This window comes from Podarcis gaigeae (genome assembly GCF_964106915.1).
Source record: "Podarcis gaigeae genome assembly, chromosome: 1".
NCBI lineage: Eukaryota > Metazoa > Chordata > Lepidosauria > Squamata > Lacertidae > Podarcis > Podarcis gaigeae.
The window spans coordinates 123457375-123480158 of record NC_139678.1 but is presented as its reverse complement, the minus strand read 5'-3'; positions in this window follow the sequence as shown (position 1 = coordinate 123480158).

Here is a 22784-nt window from a genome sequence, read left to right as displayed (position 1 = left end):
CTCTCTGGCATGCTTGCCATAGATTCGCCACCACAGTGCTACTGTGGAAGGTAACAGAGGTTCCTCAGTCCTGTTTTAATGCAGACCTCTTCATATCAGACACATGTATTACACATTTTGCTACAAGCTGCATGACTCTGGAAGCTGAGACAGTCAAATCAATGTCCCATTGAAGTATTATGGTCGATTTGGATATTCTGTTTTGGAAGCTAACTGTTCTCTGTATGTAATACAGCAGTTAAGCGATAGCATTGATGTGTAATTGGGAAAAATAATGAGATGAGAGACGGACAAAAACTTTAAATCCCAGTTTCATCAAGAGACAAGATCAAGGAGCCTGGGCTAATATGTGAGAAAATTGCTTTCTGTTTCACTATTTAATGCAATCATCACCTTGCTTGCTTGTGGAAATGCTTTTTCTTAGTAGCCCACTGAATCTGATTTGGAGAATGCCTTGCAGAACTCAAATAAAGAATTACCCTAATTTTAAAATGCGAAATACCAAATTGTCATGGAGGAGGATTTTTTTGTACACACACTCTGAAAGAAAATAGCAGCTATTTTCAGGAAAAGCGTTAATAAGTGCTTTGTAGTGCAGGGCTGATTAAAAAAAAAAGTATCCCACCCAAATTAGGTTTAAGACCAGTGTTTGGATATTTAACACATGTAGCCATTATACAGGCTAGTGACATTCTATTATTGGTGTAAGCTATGTTATTGAAAAATCACATATATTGTTCCTTAAAGGCTCTGGATGTTTTTATGGCTATATGTCTCACTCGTAGTTGCACTGCGTTATAGGGTTTGTAGTCTTCAGGCTGTAAAAGCATGGACTTTGCTCTCTTTGCAAAATATTCACTAACCTGTGTTACTTACTCTGCTCTTTGTGGCTCAGTGGCTGGGCAACTAGTTTGCATACAGAAAATCCCAGGTTCAGTGCCAGGGATCTCCAAGTGGGACTGGGAAGAAAAATTTCTGTCTACTGTGCCGTAGACTAGAGCCACTGGCAGTACCAGTCTGCAACCAGTGAGATGACTATGAGGCAGCAAAAGCTTTTAAAAGACTCAATATGGAGTCCAAATGGCCAAAATATTGGGAAATTTTGGAGCAAGAGGGAGACAAATTGAAATTGCAGAGTTTTGAGAAACTAAAAAACAAAGTGCGAGACTGGCTTCATTATTATCAGATAATGGAGGCTTATAAATTGGACAAGAAAATTGGATTCCAGGTGGAAAAATCAAAATTAGAAACAGAATTGTTAGAACCCAAAACTAAGATTTTGTCAAAGATGTATAACTTGCTGCTGAAATGAAACACTCAGGATGAAACGGTGAAGTCTGCTATGATCAAATGGGCACAGGATGTTGGACATAACATTATGTTTGCTGACTGGGAACAGTTATGGACCACCGGTTTGAAATTTACGGCATGTAATGCCCTAAGAGAGAATATAATGAAAATGATATATAGGTGGTACATAACCCCAGTCAAGCTCGCAAAAATTTATCACTTGCCAGATAACAAATGTTGGAAATGTAAAGAGACTGAAGGTACATTCTTTCACCTTTGGTGGACGTGCCCAAAGATTAAGGCTTTCTGGGAAATGATTTATAATGAACTGAAAAAGGTATTTAAATATACCTTCCTTAAGAAACCAGAGGCCTTTCTTCTGGGCATGGTCGGCCAATTGGTGCCAAAGAAAGATAGAACTTTTTTTATGTATGCAACAACAGCAGCAAGAATACTCATTGCGAAGTATTGGAAGACAAAAGGTTTACCCACTCTGGAAGAATGGCAGATGAAGGTGATAGACTACATGGGACTAGCAGAAATGACCGGCAGAATCCGAGACCAGGGAAAAGAGTCGGCAGAAGAAGACTGGAAGAAATTTAAAGACTATTTGCAGGCCCCTATCTCCCGCTTGGACTACTGCAATGTGCTCTACATGGGGCTACCTTTGAAGGTGACCCAGAAACTACAAGTAATCCAGAATGCTGTAGCTAGACTGGTGACTGGGAGCGGCTGCCGAGACCATATAACACGGGCTCTGAAAGACCTACATTGGCTCCCAGTATGTTTCCGAGCACAATTCAAAGTGTTGGTGCTGACCTTTAAAGCCCTAAGCGGCCTCTGTCCAGTATATCTGAAGGAGCGCCTCCACCCCATTGTTTTACCCGGACACTGAGGTCCAGCGCCGAGGGCCTTCTGGCGATTCCCTCACTGCAAGAAGCCAAGTTACAGGGAACCAGGCAGAAGGTCTTTTCGGTAGTGGCACCTGCCCTGTGGAACACCCTCCCACCATATGTCAAAGAGAAGAACAACCACCAGACTTTCAAAAGACATCTGAAGGCAGCCCTGTTTAGGGAAGCTTTTAATGTTTGATGGATTACTGTATTTTAATGTTTTGTTGGAAGCCACCCGGAATGGCTGGGGAAGCCCAGCCAGATGGGCAGGGTATAAATAATAAATTATTTATTATTATTATTATTATTATTATTATTATTATTATTATTATTATTATCATCATCATCATCATCATCATCATCATCATCATTATTGGGTCAGTTTTCCTTCTCCTAGATGGACTATCTTCCCAGCTTCATGAGCTGCCTTCTTGACCGTTGGACCCACTACTGGTCCTGGTCTCTCAAACCACCGGAGCCTGTCTTCTCATGCAATGGAAACCCCTCACTCACTGAGGGTTTGAGACCCATCAGCTACCCTCACCAAGTTTAGCCAGCCCATTTATGCCATTTCTCTCTCTCTTTTTTAAAAAAAATAATTTTTATTAACTGGCCAATCACATCAAATTAAATCACATCACATAAATTCCGAATTACAAAGCCAAATTTTGAATTTTGTTGGGGCGACCCATACTTCAAGATCCTCAGTGGGACCTAAGAGCGACAGCTTCGTAAAATTATGATGGAAAGAGCGATGTTATCTATGAAGGAGATGATATATGGAAACCATCTGGATTTGAGGATTGGAAGAACGGGAAATTCACACAGGATTGTTATATTTGTGTTTATCGGCTTAAGGAGACTATCAGAAGAGATCATAAAGAAAAAAGAGAAAATATATGAACAAGATGTGATGTGGAAACAGCAAGATAAGACTGGATAGAATTATGAACTCTGTTTGGACTGATTGGGACTGATTTGGACATTAACGCAGTAGCAAGAAGATAATCAGAATCCCCCATTTATGCCATTTCTCAGAGTGTGGCCACTGTCACATGCTGATAGCTTCTAGGAGCCATAGGTGAGAGCTGCGTGCGGAGTGGGGACCATAGATGGATGACCTATCACAGAAGGAGCACAGTGTACCCCCCACCAGAGGTGGTACTACTACTACTACTACTACTAATTTATTATTTATATCCCACCCATCTGGCTGGGTTTCCCCAGCCACTCTGGGCGGCTTCCAACAGAACACTAAAATACAATAACCTATTAGACATTAAAGCTTCCCTAAACAGGGCTGCCTTCAGACGTCTTCTAAAAGTTTGGTACTTATTTTTCTCTTTGACATCTGGTGGGAGGGCGTTCCAAAGGGCGGGTGCCACTACCGAGAAGGCCCTCTGCCTGGTTCCCTGTAACTTGGCTTCTCGTAGCGAGGGAACTGCCAGAAGGCCCTCGGTGCTGGACCTCAGTGTCCGGGCAGAACGATGGGGGTGGAGGCGCTCCTTCAGGTATACTGGACTGAGGCCATTTAGGGCTTTAAAGGTCAGCACCAACACTTTGAATTGTGCTCAGAAACATCCTGGGAGCCAATGTAGGTCTTTCAAGACCGGTGTTATATGGTCTCGGCAGCCGCTCCCAGTCACCAGTCTAGCTGCCGCATTCTGGATTAGTTGTAGTTTCTGGGTCACCTTCAAAGGTAGCCCCACATAGAGCGCATTGCAATATCTAACAATATCTGGAGGGCCAAAGTTTTGCCAGCCCTGATATAGATCTTTTAGCAAAGAGTACTATGTACAACTGAGTAAGATGGCAATCTTTTTACCTGTACATATCAAGTTTTCACTGCATTCATTGCGGTACCTTTTCTTTTTCTTTTCCCCCATCTTTGCCTCTTCCTTTTACAGTCCTTTTAATTGGGGCAAAGAAAGGGGTTAATAGGAAGGTAATAACATAAAAGCATGACTGTGCTAAAGCGAATGTGACTTCGACGTTGATTAACAGCTGATAACAAAGTGTTCTCTCAGCACAAAAGAGTCAAGGTTTTAATATTCAGAATTGGAACAATAAATGTTAATAACTTAATAAGCTTCCCCTCCCCTTGCAGTAATATTAATTCCTCTTTTCCCCAGCATGCCGCCTGAAATACTTCAGTTACAGAGAAGGGGTCAACTTTTACTCAAAGTGTTAATTAAAACTAGCATGCTTTTCTCCTGTATGAAGCACTTGAAAGCAGCCACCAGAGAATCCCTCTTAAAAGCAGAATCGTTTTGTAGCAAATTGGAAGCTTTGTAGCAGAAATTTGCTTTGTAGCAGGCAGTGCGCGAGCCAGGTCTAGGGCCTGCATTCCACTCGGAGACCAAATCCTCAGTCCATCAAGAAGAAGAAGAAGTGTTCTGGTTTGCGAACTTTTTCGGAAGCTGAATGTGCTCTGTTTTGAGTGTTATGCTTCCGTTTTGAGTGTTATGCTGAAGTCTGTTTTTGCTATTTATTTTATACAGTGGTGCCTTGGGTTACCTCCTGCCAACCCAGCAGTTCGAAAGCATGTCAAAGTGCAAGTAGATAAATAGGTACCGCTCCGGCGGGAAGGTAAATGGTGTTTCCGTGTGCTGCTCTGGTTCGCCAGAAGTGGCTTAGTCATGCTGGCCACATGACCCGGAAGCTGTACGCCGGCTCCCTCGGCCAATAAAGCGAGATGAGCGCCGCAACCCCAGAGTCGTCCGTGACTGGACCTAATGGTCAGGGGTCCCTTAACCTTTACCTTGGGTTACAGACGCTTCTAATGGGAGGCCCCATTAGCTAAAGTGGTACCTCACGTTAAGAACAGTTTCAGGTTAAGAATGGACCTCCAGAACGAATTAAGTTCTTAACCCGAGGTACCACTGTATATTGTTTTTTGTTTTTGCGGCTCTTTTTTTTCTTTTTGTGACTGTGTGGAACCCAGTTCAGCTACTACTGATTGATTGTGTGACTGCAGTACATAGTTTATTGCTTTCATTTTGTGGATCAATGGCCTTGTTAGATAGTAAAATTCATGTTAAATTGCTGTTTTAGGGGTTGTTTTTAAAAGTCTGGAATGGATCAATCCATTTTGCATTACTTTCTATGGGAAAGTGTGCCTTGGTTTTGGAATGGACTTCCGGAAGAGATTATGTTTGAGAACCAAGTTACCACTGTATATTAAACATGGGGTGAATTTACATGAGCACTTAAAAGCATAAAGCTCATATGTAAATGCGGGTAATTGAATTAGGAGCGAAAAAATGAGAAACCAAAATTGACAGGTTTGCCAACACCCAGCTGCAGCCCTGCACTTTGTCTCGAACTACAACTCCCATAATCCATGATCATTGGCTGTGGTAGTCAGGGCTGATGGAAGCTGGAGTACATCAACATTGGGAAACCCCCAGGTTCCCATAGCCAGCACTTTGGGTGGTGCTTAGCGGAAGACAAGAAACCATCGGAACTCTTTCAGAATAGCATAATATGAGCAGAATGAGAAGAATTCCAGTCAGAATTCTGTTTTCCACATTCCGCACCAAATGGAGCTCCTTAACTACGTTGAAAGGCAGCCCAGCCCCCATGTATATATAAATAAAATATTATAAGTATACGTGTTTGTGTGTGTGTGTGTGCGCGCGCGCACACACACAAAATGTCCTAGCAGCAAAATGTCCTGGGCTAGAGCTGTTTTCGATCATAATCATAATAAATTTATTATTTGTACCCCGCCCATCTGACTGGGTTTCCCCAGCTACTCTGGGTGGCTTCAAACAATATAAAAGCATAATAAAACATCAAACATTAAAAGCTTCCTTAAACAGGGCTGCCTTCAGATCTCTTCTAAAAGCCAGATAGTTGTTTATTTCCTCGACATCTGGTGGAAGGGCGTTCCACAGGGCAGGTGCCACTACCGAGAAGGCCCTCTGCCTAGTTCCCTGTAACCTCACTTCTCGCAGTGAGGGAACCACCAGAAGGCCCTCAGAGCTGGACCTCAGTGTCCGGGCTGGATGATAGGCATGGAGACACATTTAAAAACAAGAACCTACTGGATCAGGTCAGTTTGTGGAACTTTCTCTCCAGAGAGGCTCACTTGGCACCTTTATGGCATATCTTTAGGCTCCTGGCAAAAACATTTCTCTATAACCAGGCCTAATTAAACAATCTGTGGCCTTTGATGGAAAGAAGACAAAGTCCTGACCAGAGACGAATGGTTGATGAAGATGATGGACTATGCCGAAATGGCGAAACTGACCGGGAAAATCAGAAACTGGGAGGAGAAGTACTTCAAGGAATGGGGAAAAATTATAATGTATTTAAGAGAACACTGTAAACAACTAAAAACTTTGGCAAGATTTGAGTAATGCTTGTAATGTACTAAAAATTATGCTGAAAATGGACTATTTAAAAAGAAATAATAGAGAAAAATAAGAGAAGTAGTTGAAAAAAATTGTTAATGGTAACCATGGAAGGGCAGAGGGGAGGTGAAGGATTTAGGGAATCCTGTATGATGATGTTGATGTTTAAGGTTTCAATTTTAATTTGCAATGTAAAACTTAATAAAAAATATTTGGAAACACAACAACAACACAATCTATGGCCTTTGAAATGTGTTTGTTGTATTGGCTTGCTTTTGCTTTTTGTTGTTGCATATTTTGCATTCTCATTTTGCATTTTTAATGTTGTAAACTGCCCTGTGATCTCTGAATTAAGGGTGGTTGTTGTTGTTGTTTAGTCATTTAGTCATGTCCTACTCTTTGTGACCCCATGGACCAGAGCACGCCAGGCACTCCTGTCTTCCACTGCCTCCCACAGTTTGGTCAAACTCATGCTGGTAGCTTCGAGAACACTGTCAAACCATCTCATCCTCTGTCGTCCCCTTCTCCTTGTGCCCTCCATCTTTCCCAACATCAGGGTCTTTTTCCAGGGAGTCTTCTCTTCTCATGAAGTGGCCAAAGTATTGGAGCAGCTTCAGGATCTGTCTTTCCAGTGAGCACTCAGGGCTGATTTCCTTCAGAATGGAGAGGTTTGATCTTCTTGCAGTCCATGGGACTCTCAAGAGTCTCCTCCAGCACCATAATTCAAAAGCATCAATTCTTTGGCGATCAGCCTTCTTGATGGTCCAGCTCTCACTTCCATACATCACTACTGGGAAAACCATAGCTTTAACTATACGGACCTTTGTTGGCAAGGTGTAGACGCATTGAATGAATAAATGAATGAATGAATGCCCAGCATCTTGTTCTGACAGTGACTAACCAGATGCACATGAGAAGCATGTAGAGGGGACTTGAGCACATCCAGAGGCTTGGCTGCCTTCCATCTCAATAAGAAGTTTTGAACCTGTATAGTGCAAGAATTGACCCTGCCTTTTTAAAAGAACAACAGAAAAACCAATCACCCATGCAAGTGTGTTCAGATGCTAGCTCTTCATAGCCCTTTATTAAGTCCCTGAATGTAACACCAGGTAATCATTGGATTAGTGCTAATTAATGCAACTCTGAGTAATCACTGGATTAGAATTCATTAACGTTGCTACAGGTAAGCTTGGGCTTATTTTAATGAGAGTTTCAGAGTGAAAGATGAGAACGTAGTTCTCGGCACACTACCTTTTCAGAGAAAGTGATTAGGTCTCTTTTCAGGTGTGCCCGATTCACCACAGGAGGAAACAAGTGTATCCTGCTGACAGACAAAAGGGCTTTGCGTGCACAGGCAGAGACACCCCCCCCCCAACTCCAGGCGACACCGTGTTATGTCAAGACAACGTGTTATGGGATTAAAATTTTGGCCACAACTTTATTAAAACTTCAGGTGTAGGGAGATCTTGGCTTAGGCATTGGGCGTTTATGCCTCCCAGTCCCCAGCCAGGGATCTGGGGAACATCAGGGTTATCCAGAATGTGTGGGGATTGGGCTGGCTCTGGAGAACGCCTGTTCGCCTCCATCGCAGGGGAGAGCAATGACAACCTATTGACGTATGGCCAATGACTCCCTCAAAACAACCCCTTTAACGGGGAACCCTGAGATCACCGCCGCAGGGGGGGAGTTGGTCACGGCTTCTCGTCCCCACCCCCCCAATTTAGGAAAGATAGACTAAAGGATTCCGCCCAAGGCCTGAAACCGCCAAAGTTGCGACGTTTTGCTATGGGGAAGGCAAAACCTGCCAATGCTGGAAAATTCCTTTCCGGCCCTTCAACAGCGACCATAACGTAGCAGTTCTTGCGTACCTGTGAAGAAGAGGTTAACTTGTGAAAGAAGGCTTAACTGAGGGAGGGCAGGGTGGTGTAATAAAAATTTTAAGGTCTTATATATATATAATAACTGTTCACAAATGTACCAACCAAGCACGTTCATGGAAATGTGGACCACATGTCTGGAGCAGCACAGGAAGACAGTCCTGAAACCATTTTGACTCCCAAAGTGACCAAATGTTTTCTCTATAAGGAGAGAGGGGAGGAGGGAACCTTCCCATTGCCTCAGGAATTAGGTAATCACCATTTCAAAGGAACGGCCAGACTACCAGAAAAGGCAACCAGATAAGGCATCATCAGATAACCTGGCAGAAAGGAAAAACAACAACATTCAAATTTCTGTTGTAGACCACCTTTTTTGTGATGTAAGTATGATGTTTGTGGGGGGTGGTCTTGGGTTACACCCCTTCTGTGATGTATGTATGATGCATGGAGGGGTGGTCTTGAGCTCCAGGGCAGGGAATTTAAAATGTCTATATAAGGGCAGGCACACCTTTCTTCTGGGTCCTCCTCTGTCCTCCTGCATGTGAGGGGAGCACCCTGTTGCAACAGCGTTAATAAAGATCAGGCTTACTAGCTGCTTTGCTTCTCAATATTTTCTGGTTGGTCTCTGTTATTTTCTCCTACCGATAGGGAACCCACTTAAGGACTCTATACGGGCTCTTGGATACCCCATAAGAGAAGAAGGGCAGATTTTGTTTACAACAGTGGGAGAAGCTCTGAAGCTGACTGAGAAACAGGTAGGTTCTGCCCACTATTCCCTCCCCCTCCCCTTTTTATGAAGATTACCCACTAATGGGATCCCACAGCTAATTCTCCCCTGGTCTCCTCGGTGGCCCAAATAGGACTAATTTAGCCAGCTAGCCCTGGTGATCATCTAATGTTTATTGGTTGGATTTCCCCCCTAAATTTGATTTTTGAATTTTGAATTTATTGTTATTCATGTTTTATATGGTATTTTATGCTGTTTGTTGTTGCATCAATTAAGTGTTTTAAATTTGTTGTTAGCCACCCTGAGTCCAGTTTTTTGAACCAGGAAGGGCAGGGTATAAATAAAATTATTATTATTATTATTATTATTATTATTATTATTATTATTATTATTATTATTTTACAAGTGCTATGTCAATCCTGCTAACGTTTTTAGATATTTACAGTGTTCTTTAATATACTCTATAAAGTTATGCCATTCTCTGTAAAATTTATTATCCTCTTGGGGCCTGATCTTCCCGGTCAGCCTTGCCATCTCCTCATAGTCCATCATCTTCGTTACCCATTCTTCTTTTGATGGGGCTCTTTAAGAAACCATATTTTCTTAAAGCTATGGCAGTCTCTGCCGTGTCTCAATTCTCCAAAGGACCCCAGACCCCGGGTGGGTGCCTGGAACCCCCCTGGTATCTTGCTATCGCTAGGCGGAGAGTGGGGGAGGCACCTAACTTTTGCAACAACTTATATTTCTTTTCCAGTATCTTAAACAAACGAAGGTTTATTCCTTCCATCAATACATTACATCCAAACGGTGTCATTTCATTTCAGAATGGATTCCGGTCTATGGTAGGTTGCGAGGAAAGAACTATGTTAGAGTTGTAATTTTCTTCTTTGGCTTAGTGGGATAAGTGCTGTGTATATACTTAGAGTAAACAGTCCAATTTGGGCAAGGAAACAAGCACTGCTTACCTACCACTTTGACGTCTTAAAGCACTCAAGGAATGCTACCATCTAATCATCTCGCTCCCTCGTCTGAGTATTAAACTGAAGCAAAAAGTGCCTCCTTCCTAGACAATTTATTAACTTTGCCGGGTTTGCAAAAAATTGGGGGTCATGTTTTCTTCACCACTTGAGAGTGCATGTAAAACATTTCTCTTTATGTCTGTCATTAGAGTCATACATATTTGCCAAGGTATAAATAAAGAAACATCTTTTGATTTGCAATAAAACCTAGACTGGTACATTTCAGGAGATTTTTTTTTTTTGTCGAGACAAACCTCCCCCTTTTTCTTTTTTTGGAAAAAAGTTCTGTGTTAATGCCTTGAGTAGCCACAATTTCATTACCGAGGCCAGTATAGATGACTTCTCATGTGTGTTACCTTTAGTTCTGAATGTCCTTAGGGCCTGGTGGAACATTCCACGTTTTTAGGCCAGTTCTTAATTTGTTTTTGAGTTTCTGCAGCTCTCAAAGACGGCGAGGAATCCAGAGCTTAACTAGTGACTCATTGAAGTTAATTTATCTTTTTCCTTGGAATTAGATATGCTGGCATTTTCGCTCCCAAACCTGCTTTATTAATTATATAGGAATTTAAAAAATGAAACCCAAGAGACACTTGGTGCGTCCTGTTGCTGTCTCTTGGGTCATGATGGAGAGCAGATGAGACCATGCAGTCGGAAATAGATTACAGCATCTTCAGGGAGCTAAAGGTGATCTGAAAAAGACTTCTCTGCGCATCTCCTACAGTTACTGGCAATAAAGCTCTGTGGGGATCTTGCTATACTTCTGTCCTGTTGGAACAGAGATAATGACCGCTCCCCACATCAAATGGGGGGCGCCTTTTGTGTGGTTGCGTACAGCCCCCCCCAATCCCATGTGGCTCCCGGAGGTATAGGCCTGGATTCCCCCCCCCCCCCAGCTGGACACCTGGAGGTAGCCGCCTACCTCTGCCAGTTATCCAATCCCAGCTGGGGAGGCATTGCCAGGAGAGAGTTGTCCAGGTAAAGGGAGGGATCGCCCAGCCCACACAATAGTGGCCGGAACTTACCTGGGAGTTCTCAGTTCTAAGTAGAATAGGAAAGACCTCTACACATCAGATCAATACTTTCTGTACTAAGAAATGCAAACTGACACACCTCTCACCCATAACTGTACATCATTTATGAACATGTTTTTAAAGACAGGTCCCAATACTGATCCTTGTGGGTGAATTTCGTTTGTAGTTACATTTGTGGAGTACAGGGTCAGATTTAAGGTTCTGGTTTTGACCTTTAAAGCCCTTCACGGCCTAGGACCTTTGTACCTACGGGGCTGCCTCTCCCGGTATGCCCCACGGAGAGCCTCAAGGTCCATAAACAGCAACACCCTAGTGGTCCCGGGCCCTAAGGAAGTTAGATTAGCCTCAACCAGAGCCAGGGCCTTCTCAGCACTGGCTGGTGGAATGCTCTGTCTCATGAGACCATAGTGTATATCCTTAGATCTTCTGAGCTTTCCGTAGCTCTCAGTGGGGGACATCTGCAGCAGATGCCATCTCTACCCCAGAAGCTGGTGGAGGCCGTTGGACAAGGTTGTCCACTACATCCTCACCCCCTCAGCAGCAGAGCTCAGAAGGTTAGGACTGACACAGCAAGCCTTAAATAAATAAAGCAAAATCTCCCTGTACATCTTGCAACAGGCTTGAGAAAGTCACCAGCCTTCAGTGGAAAATGTTCCTGTAGCAGGAAGCCATTAAGTTGAAATCCATTTGTGGATTTGACGCTGTGAAACCTGGGTCTCGCTAGGAACTAGGAGTGGCTAGCTGACCGCAGGATGCAACTGTCCCATTGTTTGGTCTTTATGTACACTCTTTTATCTTGTTTTGGCTGTTCTTCCCCAGTTGGGAGTGAGCCACATCTACCCTGAACCTCTTACTCTTTTGTTTCACCGAATCCTGTTTACATTTGTGCTCTGCAAAGTAACGCGAGTGACACACCTATCTTTTCCATCGCTGACCTTTCCAGCCTTGCTTTGTAATAACACCTGGCACCTGTTTCTTTCTGTACCTGTACCTGTCAGTTGAGAGTAACATTTCATGTATCTGACAAAGTGGACCATCATCCATGAAAGCTGGTGTCACAGTAAGTCTGTTGATCTTTAAGATGTTGCTTAGTTTGTTGCAGGAAAAACCAATGAAGAAGCTCATTCCACTGGAATTTGAAATATGATTTCATGTTTTAATATCATCTATCTATTGCAGGCATGGCCAAACTTGGCCCTCCAGATGTTTTGGGACTACAAACCAGAAATGAGTGTTCTGGTTTTCAAATGATTTTCGGAAGCCGAATGTCTGGCGCGGCTTCTGAGTGGCTGCAAGGAAGCTCCTGCAACCAATCGGAAGCTGCGCCTTGGTTATCGAATGGACTTCTGGAACGGATTCCATTCAGCTTCCAAGGTACGACTGTATTAAAAACAGCTATGTTGCTTCCTATTAAACTGGCCACATCAATTTATGATTCTATTTACATATTGTGGGCTAAACTCTGGAGCCGAATAAAGGGACGGAGGCTTCTTAATGGCTCTTGTTTATTTCAACAAGCCTACTCTGAGATATAATTTAATAAAATGCAAAGGAAAAACATTATCAACAAAACACAGATAAAACCAACAAAAGCTTTTAAAAATGAATATGCATAACTATATTTGCTTTAAAACATTGTAGATTTTATCTTGCTTTTGTTGGTTTTTTAAAAAATTATTGACACTGCTTAGAGTTTTCTGGTTAAGCCATCTAGAGATCCCTCTAAATAAAACAAATACATCCAGTGCAATGAACTTTTAATTTTCCCCCAGCCTTAAATTATTCAAAAAGGAGGCGGGGGGGGGGGGGGGAAAGAGATGTTGGAAAGTAAACACATATTCTCTGCAACAATGATACACATTGCATGGTGGCGCATTTGCTTTGCTTAATGTTCTCTTCCAAATTTACCTGATTCTGGCGCATGTGCCTGTAAACATGATAATGAGATGAAATTATAGGAGCTGTCAATTGATGCTGTCTGAATGGCTGCCAAGATGTTTGTTGATTGCTGGTGCACCGCCAGGCCTCTTTAGAAATTAAAGGATTCTTTTAAATCATAAAATTGCTTTGTATTGAGAGTTAATTATGAATGACTGCGAAGCATTTTATATTGAGCAAATAAGCCTATTTTCACTCCCTGCACTGATTGGCAAAGTGTTTTGCATCTTTCCTGTAGCAATTACCACAGGCCCCGTGCATATTAGGCCTTGTCCTCTGCTGTGCCGTGTGTGGAAAGCATCAAACCACCCTTGCTATCTGGCACCAAATTCTGGGAACTTTCTAGTAAAACAAATGTACCTTTAAAAAGTTAACTTCCTTTCCCTCACGATCGTGAAGACCGACACGAAGCCATTTTTTTTGTGTGGAACTCTGCAAGATCCATGGAAGTCATGGAATTCTACTCAATATTGATCCAGAGCAGACTCCAACGTATAGTTAGCAGAGTAAAACTTAAACACATTGCAGAAACACTATTTCCAAAAAATAGACCTGAGGCAAAGCTCCAGCAGAGCTTTGCTGCTACTGAAGGCCAATGAGTATAATGGGCACAAATTCAATACAGTGGTACCTCTGGTTATAAACTAAATTCGTTCCGGAGGTCCTTTCTTAACCTGAAACAGTTCTTAACCTGAGGTACCACTTTAGCTAATGGGGCCTCCCGCTGCCACTGAGCCGCCGGCGCACGGTTTCTGTTCTCACCCTGAGGTAAAGTTCTTAACCCGAGGTACTACTTCTGGGTTAGTGGAGTCTGTAACCTGAAGTGTTTGTAACCCGAGGGACCACTGTACATTCAGGATTAGCACTGTCCATAAGAAATCCAATTGTAGCAGACTTAACTTAAACTTACAATAACTTATAATAAGTCTAAACCTTAAGAACACCACACCAGAAGGAAAAGAGATAGAAAGAAAAACTTATAGTCAGCACGACTATTGACAGAAAGAGATAAGAGATAAGAGAACCAGTTTAAGCCAGCTGTACTCAGTTTATCTGAAGGGATAACCCAAACATCACAAACCTTCTGCTTGCTTCTTTCACACAGAGAAGCTTCCAGAACCCTCTTGAATCAAGTAGAATAAGGGAAAGATCTCTACACATCAGATCAATACTTTCTGCACTAAGAAATGCAAACTGACATAGTGTATATGCAGCCAGAGTCCTTTTCAGCCAGAGTCCTTTCAGAGGGACGGGAGCCTGAAGCTGTTCCGAAATGAAGTCAAGAGAGCGGGAGAGAGGCTGCTCCTAGCTCAGCCTTCCTTATTTGCAAGTAATTAATTAAGTCCTCCCATAAAATAGATCGGGCTAATGCAGGAGCAAGGTGATCTTTACACAAAAGGGAAGAGCTAGTTCAGCCTTTGCCATCTTTGTGTCCTCTAAATGCTTAGAACTCTTTCATCCCCAGACAGCATGGCTGTGCCAGTCGTGCTGATGGAAAGTTGGAATTCAAAGGGTGAGCTACAGCTTATTCATCGTATTTGGCTAGAGCAGGGCTTCTCAAGCTTGGATCTCCAGCTGTTTTGGGGCTACAATTCCCATCATCCCTGACCACTGGTCCTGCAGTGATAGCAGTTGTAGTCTAAAAACAACTGGAGACCTAGGATTGGGGAACTCTGGGCTAGAGGATTTCTTTTCTTCAGTCATATGAGATGAAGCCCTGGATTGCCATTGGGCTGGACATTTCTGAAGTTTATTTCCAGTTGCAAGACATATCCTGGGGCTTGGAAAGGCTCAAATAGGTTTTTCTCCTTGCTGAAGGCTGCACACAGTTATTATACACCTTCGATGGTTTCTCTGCTCATGACGGTCCAGCAAACAGCAGATCAAGACTCTTCATCACAGGCATAAGCCATCCTTATCTGCCCTGTGTTTGTGAAGTTAGTGGTGACAAGTGTAGCAGGAACCCCCCCCCCCCATCATTCAGTTTGTACAAACTTCACACACACACACACACTACATACGCTACACTTCTGTTATAAATTCATAGAAAATCAACCATACATCGGATTTGCACTGTTCCACTTTTATTTTACTCCATGAAGGAAGGACTACAAAATGGGGAAGGTTTGATACAGGCCAGCCCAGCACATCCACAGGAGCCCTGCCCAGTTGCTATGCCAACCCTGATGGTCCTAGACAGAAGACAATCAAGAACACAAAGAACGTGCATATGGGAGTGGATTCAGCATGGACTGGAACAAAGGACAATGATCAGATCTTCCCTCAGGGGGCAGGAAACTGCGACTACCTTTTGTCTTCAGAAAATGACTCACAGGGAGGAGGAGAAGGGAACCAGCCAGGTGACAGGACACTCAGGTTACCACCACAACTCCTCCCTCAACCCCTCCTTTCTGTAATGTATGCATGATGTTTCCGGGGGTGGGCTTGACCTACAGGATGGGAATTTCAAAAGTTTTTATAAGGTTTTGCACACCATTTTTCTGTGCCTTTCCTCTCTCCTGCAAGTGAGGGGAAAACCCTGTTGCAACAGTTCAATAAAGGCCAAGCCTACAGGCTGCTGTTTTGCTCCACGTTATCCTGGTTGGTGTCTTTGTTTTTGTCCAAGGGAGCCCTGCTCTTGTGGCAAAATATTTGGATGACTTGTTTCTGGGGCCGTGGTTTGCTGCTGAAAGCAGAGAAAGGAAACCACAGAGGAGAGTGGTTTGGCTGACAGGGCATTTGAAAACAAAACCCCAGGAGATGCATTCATCCCAAGAGAGGGTTGATAGCTCAGCCAGCAATGATTTGACTTTGTGCTCAAAGTGTTAGGCAAAAGTCTGGTGCTTCATATGTTATGCAGTCTGATACATCAGATGCTTACGACTCCCTCTTCACACAGAATATCTGCAGCTATAGGTACTCCAGAGAGACAAAAATGAGCCATACACAATGTAGAAAAATGCTTCTTGGGAGATCCCCCCCCCCCCCCGGCATAGTAGCATCCCTGCATAAATTTTCAGCAAGGGATTATCTGGATTAGAACTACGAAAGGTGATTCCTCTGTTAGGATGCATGTTGCAGCTGCCTTTTCCGTGTCTCAAGTAGGGAGCCTAATCATCTTGCTGTCTTCGATGGAGACACTTCAAAGATTCAAGATATTCATGCACCGACTGCAGCACGCTCTCTGTGATGTCTTCTAAGGCTCAGCCTGTTGTACAAGGGCAGGTCACACTGGGACTTAAGAGCTCATCACGGCACTCATAGTTTTAGCTGCTTTCAAACAGAATTTGCTATGGAGCCACCAAATTGGCAGGCACAGAGAGAAAGAGAGCTTCCCTCTCCCCCAGGGCAGTGTTGAAAAGGGAATAAATAACAAGACAACAGCTTCTGTTGAGAAAGACAGGATTCCTAGGTGTGGCGATTCTCATCCTTATCCAAGATTACAGTCACATAGAAATGGCTACTAGGAATACCATGTGACTTAGCCAAGTGGGCAGGTGACCCAGACCCTTCAAGTGTCCCTATTTTCCAGGGATGGTCCTGGATTTACAGAAACCACCCCAGTTTCTGATTTGATCCCAGATTGTCCCGCTTTTCCTTAGGACGTCCCTATTTTCATCGGAGAAATGTTGGAGGGTATGGATTTATGTGACCCCCCTGAGCCGAGGAGATAAGTAACTATACAACCTTTAGAAGACATCTGAAGGCAGCTCTATCTAGGGAAGTTGAAAACACTTGTTTAAAACAATGTTTTATTAAGTTTTTTTATATGTTGGAAGGCGCCCAGAGTGGCTGGGGTAACCCAGTCAGATGGGTGGGGTACAAATAATAAAATGGTGGTTGTTGTTATAGAATAGGACGTCCGTATTTTCATTGGAGAAATGTTGGCGGGTATGTTATTCGAAGGCAGCCCTGTATAGGGAAGTTTTTAAAAAAATGTTTAATGTTTTATTATGTTTTATATATGTTGGAAGCAACCCAGTCAGATGGGTGGGGTGGTGGGGGTGGTGATAATAATAATAATAATAGAATAGGATGTGCCTATTTTCATCAGAGAGATATTGGAGGCTTTGGTGACCTACTAGTGGCCAGATGATAGCCATCTTCAAATATCTCAAGGGCTGTCACATGGAAGAGGGAACAAACTTGTTTTCTCCTGCTCTGGAGGGTAGGGCCTGAACTGATGGCTTCAAGTTACAAGAAAGGAGATTCCGACTAAACATCAGAAAGAATTTTCTGACGGGAAGAGCTGTTTGACTGCGAAATGGTCTCTGTTGGGAGATTGTGGACTCTCCTTCCTTGGAGGCTTCTAAGCAGAGGTTGGATGGCCACCAGTCATGGATGCTTTAGCTGAGATTCCTGCATTGCAGGGGGCTGGACTAGATGACCCTTGGGGTCCCTTCCATCTCTACAGTTCTATGATTCTATGTTCCTATGTTCTAATATTCCAGAAGCATCAAAGTTCTCCTGCATCCAGAAGATGGCAGTATTGTCCTGCAGGACAAGGCGCTCAGAGCTTCTCGGTTCTCTGTGAATCTGCCTATGCCAATGACCGTCTGTATATACATCCGGTGGTTTTCAAGAGTCTGAGCGGAATCTGATTTTTAGAGCAGTTTTTATGATGATATCATTATTTCTTTACAGCTACAAATTAACTGTCTGCTTCAATATGCCCTGTGTTCTTCATGCCTTAAGGGATCCCCTTGTCAGTTATGCGAGCTTCCCATTTTATGAGTCTGACATGGTACCAATGAGAATCAAGAACGATTCCATAAAGACATACCATTAGAGACGACAAGCCGGCGTAATACCTTTGGGCAGGAAACCCAGCGCGCACTGCTTTTGCCATTGATTCCCGGCAATTATATTACAGTTGCCTCTATGAACAAACACCCAGCCACGCTTGGCAAAATAACTTTAGTTATTATGACAGCGTCGTTCGCCTCTGTCGCTGGTATTGTTTTGCTTTAGCTGTTAGACACCTAATGCGGAATGAAGGGGAAGAAAGGAGGGGGATGTGTTGGTTGGAGGAGGATAATCTCGCTGATATGAACAGGCTACAAATGATTCTCGTTTTCAAGATGGCATGAGTGGCAGCCAGGATCTGCAGGAACAGGTGGACACAGTGCTTCTGCAGTCTTTGAGCCTTATCCGTGGTCCACGTGCGTGACCCTCATTTGATGACTGATGCACCCAGGTAAATGGACCACCAACCCACTGGCTGAACCTTCATTTTAACCGTCTATTGGCCGCTGCCAGTTACCAGGAGAGATCCACATAGGCTTGCCTCATATAGGCATCGGGTGGTGGTTGGCATGGGTTAATGGAGCGCCTAACACCCAGGGCAGAGCGTTCCAGTAACCCAGTGCCTCTCACCTTGTTGTGCATCTTGGGATATTGAGTAGCCTTGCTGAGTCACCAAGCAACGTTCCAGCATGTATGAACGGGCCTAAAGACCGGTGGGATCAGGGTGAACTGCACAGCCTACATGCCAGACTTTCCACTGCGGATTACATGCACTGTCAGGAAGGGACAAAATGCTCTGGGTGATGCTCAAGAATGATGCTGAAGGCGGAGTATTGTTGCTGTTTAGTCGTTTAGTCGTGTCTGACTCTTCGTGACCCCATGGACCAGAGCACGCCAGGCACTCCTGTCTTCCACTGCCTCCCGCAGTTTGGTCAAACTCATGCTGGTAGCTTCGAGAACACTGTCCAACCATCTTGTCCTCTGTTGTCCCCTTCTCCTTGTGCTTTCCCAACATCAGGGTCTTTTTCCAGGGAGTCTTCTCTTCTCATGAGGTGGCCAAAGTATTGGAGCCTCTGCTTCACAAGCTGTCCTTCCAGTGAGCACTCAGGGCTGATTTCCTTCAGAATGGATAGGTTTGATCTTCTTGCAGTCCATGGGACTCTCAAGAGTCTCCTCCAGCACCATAATTCAAAAGCATCAATTCTTTGGCGATTAGCCTTTTTTATGGTCCAGCTCTCACTTCCATACATCACTACTGGGAAAACCATAGCTTTAACTATTACGGACCTTTGTTGGCAAGGTGATGTCTCTGCTTTTTAAGATGCTGTCTAGGTTTGTCATTGCTTTTCTCTCAAGAAGCAGGCGTCTTTGTACTTTGCACTAACTCTCATTTTTGCATATGTCGGTGCAACTCAAATCGGCAATGAGAGAAGCTGGATCCTATTAATTTATCCAATGTTTTTGTGTGTGCGGCTATGTTATTTTTATTTTGAAAAAAACTTCTTACCAATAGAAAGCCAGCAAAACAACCAGCTCACAGCTACATGGCTGCCAACTTGAATAAAATATTGGCGGAGGCAGGTAAGCCGCACCCCGCATAATCAATCACATGATGCAGCATGCACAATGGGACGCGGGTGGCGCTGTGGTCTAAACCACAGAGCCTAGGGCTTGGTGATCGGAAGGTTGGAGGTTCGAATTCCCGTGATGGGGTGAGCTCCTGTTGTTCGGTCCCAGCTCCTACCCACCTAGCAGTTTGAAAGTACACCAGTGCAAGTAGATAAATAGGTAGATAAATAGATTGTGATTTAAGAGATCTTATTTTAGGGGTGCGGCCTATATTTGGGGGCTTCTTATATTTGGACCAATATTGTATTTGTCCTGGCAGTTAGAAGAGGCTTTCATGTTCAGAGGCTTTTGAATGCCCAATGTTGTGGGCACAGAGTGTGTGCATGGAAATATTGTATTTATACCTTGTTTATGAGCCTCCCGGGGCACCAGTCTAGCCTCTGAGACAGGAGAGTAGGCTAGAGCCACCCTTGATTTCATCTAGAAAGGTTCCTCTCGTATTCTTTTCCTGCAGCCTGTGTCCTCTGCCTCCAACATTGGGATATCATACATGTCTAGCTTACTGGAGTGTTTGTAAAGATTGCCATGAAACATTTGGGAACTCTTACCTGCTGAATTGAAGCTCAGCTAAATCTCTCTTTGGATTTCCCAGGCATTCAGTAAGATCTGATTCAGCAGGTAAGATTGGATTTTGGCAAGCTACAGCTGTGGAACAACAAGAAAAGGTCTCAGACCCATGGGAAGTAATCATTACACCATATAGTCAAAACATGGGTCAAGTGAAAGTACGATGAGCCTGTGAACTGTCCAAACCTGTATATAAATTCTAAATATTTCTCTCTCTCTCTCCCAATTCTGAATGGCCCATTCAGAAATTGGCCAAACAGTAATTCTCCACTGAGCTGTGCATTTGCTGTTATCCTCGGAGCAACACAACCCGAAATGATCAGGAGAAACACAACAAGCCCCTTCATGCTCATTTGTGCTCAGTATTCGTGTCATTATTAAAAGGTGCAGCGAGGGCAAGTTTCAAGCCATGAAAATGATGAGCCTGGAGCAGAAACTACTGAGTGCAGAGAACATTCCCACTATATTTCCATTTTTCCTTCTGCGGGCATCTCCTTGCGACTCGTTTGTAGCTCACCTGAGCCTGACATTTGCCAAGGAAGATGCAGCGTCTGTTTATAGCACCTGGAGTGGGAAGTTTGCATTCTGCAATCAGGCCCACTGCTTGACGGCTATTCTTAAAGTGGTTATTCTTCACTCTGTCTGTATGTGTGAGGAATGCACAACTATATGTACAAAGTCTCAAGAGATGTCAAGAGTACCTCAGTGGAAAAATGTTTTCAAATAGCTTCCCTTGTACAAAACGTTTGTGTGTGTATTCATTTGAGGGGAAAAATTGTACTGCAATGGCATAAAAAGCAATAAAACATAAGACAATAAAGTCCGTACAAAAAACCAAAACAAAAAACAGGGATCAATTTGTCAGTTTGCATTTTTTGGTGGAGAAAGTATTGTTCTGATGTGTAGAGATCTTTCCTATTCTGCTTAATTCAAGAGGGTTCTAGAAGCTTCTGGAAGCTTCTCTGTGTGAAAGAAACAAGCAGAAGGTTCATGATGTTTGGGTTATTCCTTCAGAGAAGCTGAGTACAGCTGGCTTAAACTGGTTCTGCTATCTCTTTCTGTCAAGGTCATGCTGACTATGAAAGTAGGGCCAGAAGGAGCCTGGGTTTCACTTTCATTTCCTATCTCGTTTCCTTCTGGTGTGGGGTTCTGTACATAGTTTGCTTAGTGGAAAGGTTTAGACTTATTATAAGTTATTGTAAGTTTAAGTTAAGTCTGCTGCAGTGCCAATCCTGAATGTACTGGATTTGTGACCATTATGCTCATTTGCCTTCAGTAGCAGTAAAACTCTGCTGGATAAAATATTAATTGCCTCTGGTCTGTTTTGGGGGGAATCCCACAATGTGTTTAAGTTTTTACTCTGCTAACTATATATTGGAATCTACTCTGGATCAATACAGTGGTACCTCTGGTTACATACGCTTCAGGTTACAGACTCCACTAACCCAGAAATAGTACCTCGAGTTAAGAACTTTGCTTCAGGATGATAACAGAAATTGTGCTCGGGCGCCGCGGCAGCAATGGGAGGCCTCATTAGCTAAAGTGGTGCTTCAGGTTAAGAACAGTTTCAGGTTAAGAATGGATCTCCGTAACGAATTAAATACTTAACCCGAGGTACCACTGTATTGGGAGGGACGCAGGTGGCGCTGTGGGTTAAAGCCTCAGCGCCTAGGACTTGCCGATCGAAAGGTCGGCGGTTCGAATCCCTGCGGCGGGGTGCGCTCCCGCTGCTCGGTCCCAGCGCCTGCCAACCTAGCAGTTCGAAAGCACCTCCAGGTGCAAGTAGATAAATAGGGACCGCTTACCAGCGGGAAGGTAAACGGCGTTTCCGTGTGCGGTTCTGGCTCGCCAGAGCAGCGATGTCACGCTGGCCACGTGACCCGGAAGTGTCTCTGGACAGCGCTGGCCCCTGGCCTCTTAAGTGAGATGGGCGCACAACCCCAGAGTCTGTCAAGACTGGCCCGTACGGGCAGGGGTACCTTTACCTTTACCTTACCACTGTATTGAGTAAAATTCAATGACACAATTAACCATTGTGGAACAATGTGTTATTAATTTCCTGCATAGGCCTGGCGGAATAGAAAGGTTGTCAACAGGTGTTTAAAAGTTGGCGCAAAAAGCGCCCACTGAATCTCTATTGGCAGAGCATCCCTCAGATGGGACCATTAGCATGAAAGACTTGGCTTTTCGCTGTTGTCCAATGAGTCTAACCAACTTGGGGAACGACCAACGATGCTCCTGCGGATGATCTCAGTGGTTCAGTTGGGATAGAAGGATTCAGGCAACCCGAACTCCAGATATAGTTGAAATACAGTCCCATAATCTAGAGCTGACATATTTTTAAAAGTGACAATCTGGACACAATCTGGAGCTCTTTCTTGGGGGTGGGGGAACAAAGTTGCTGAGCTTTGGCTAACCTTAAAATCTTTAAAATGAGAGTTTTTGAACTACAGTGGTACCTTGGTTCTCAAGAGTGCCCAGCTAGGTGGTCACAGTCAACTACTAACCATGGTTTACATAGTGACATGCAGATTTTTTAAGTGGAAGAGGTGGAGCAGTGGTCTCCCAAGTGCTTATGAGGCAGTACAGTGGTACCTTCGTTCTCAAACTTAATCTGTTCCAGAAGTCAGTTCCAAAATTAAAGCGTTCCAAAACCAAGGCATGCTTTTCAATAGAAAGTAATGTAAAACGGATTAATCCATTCCAGAC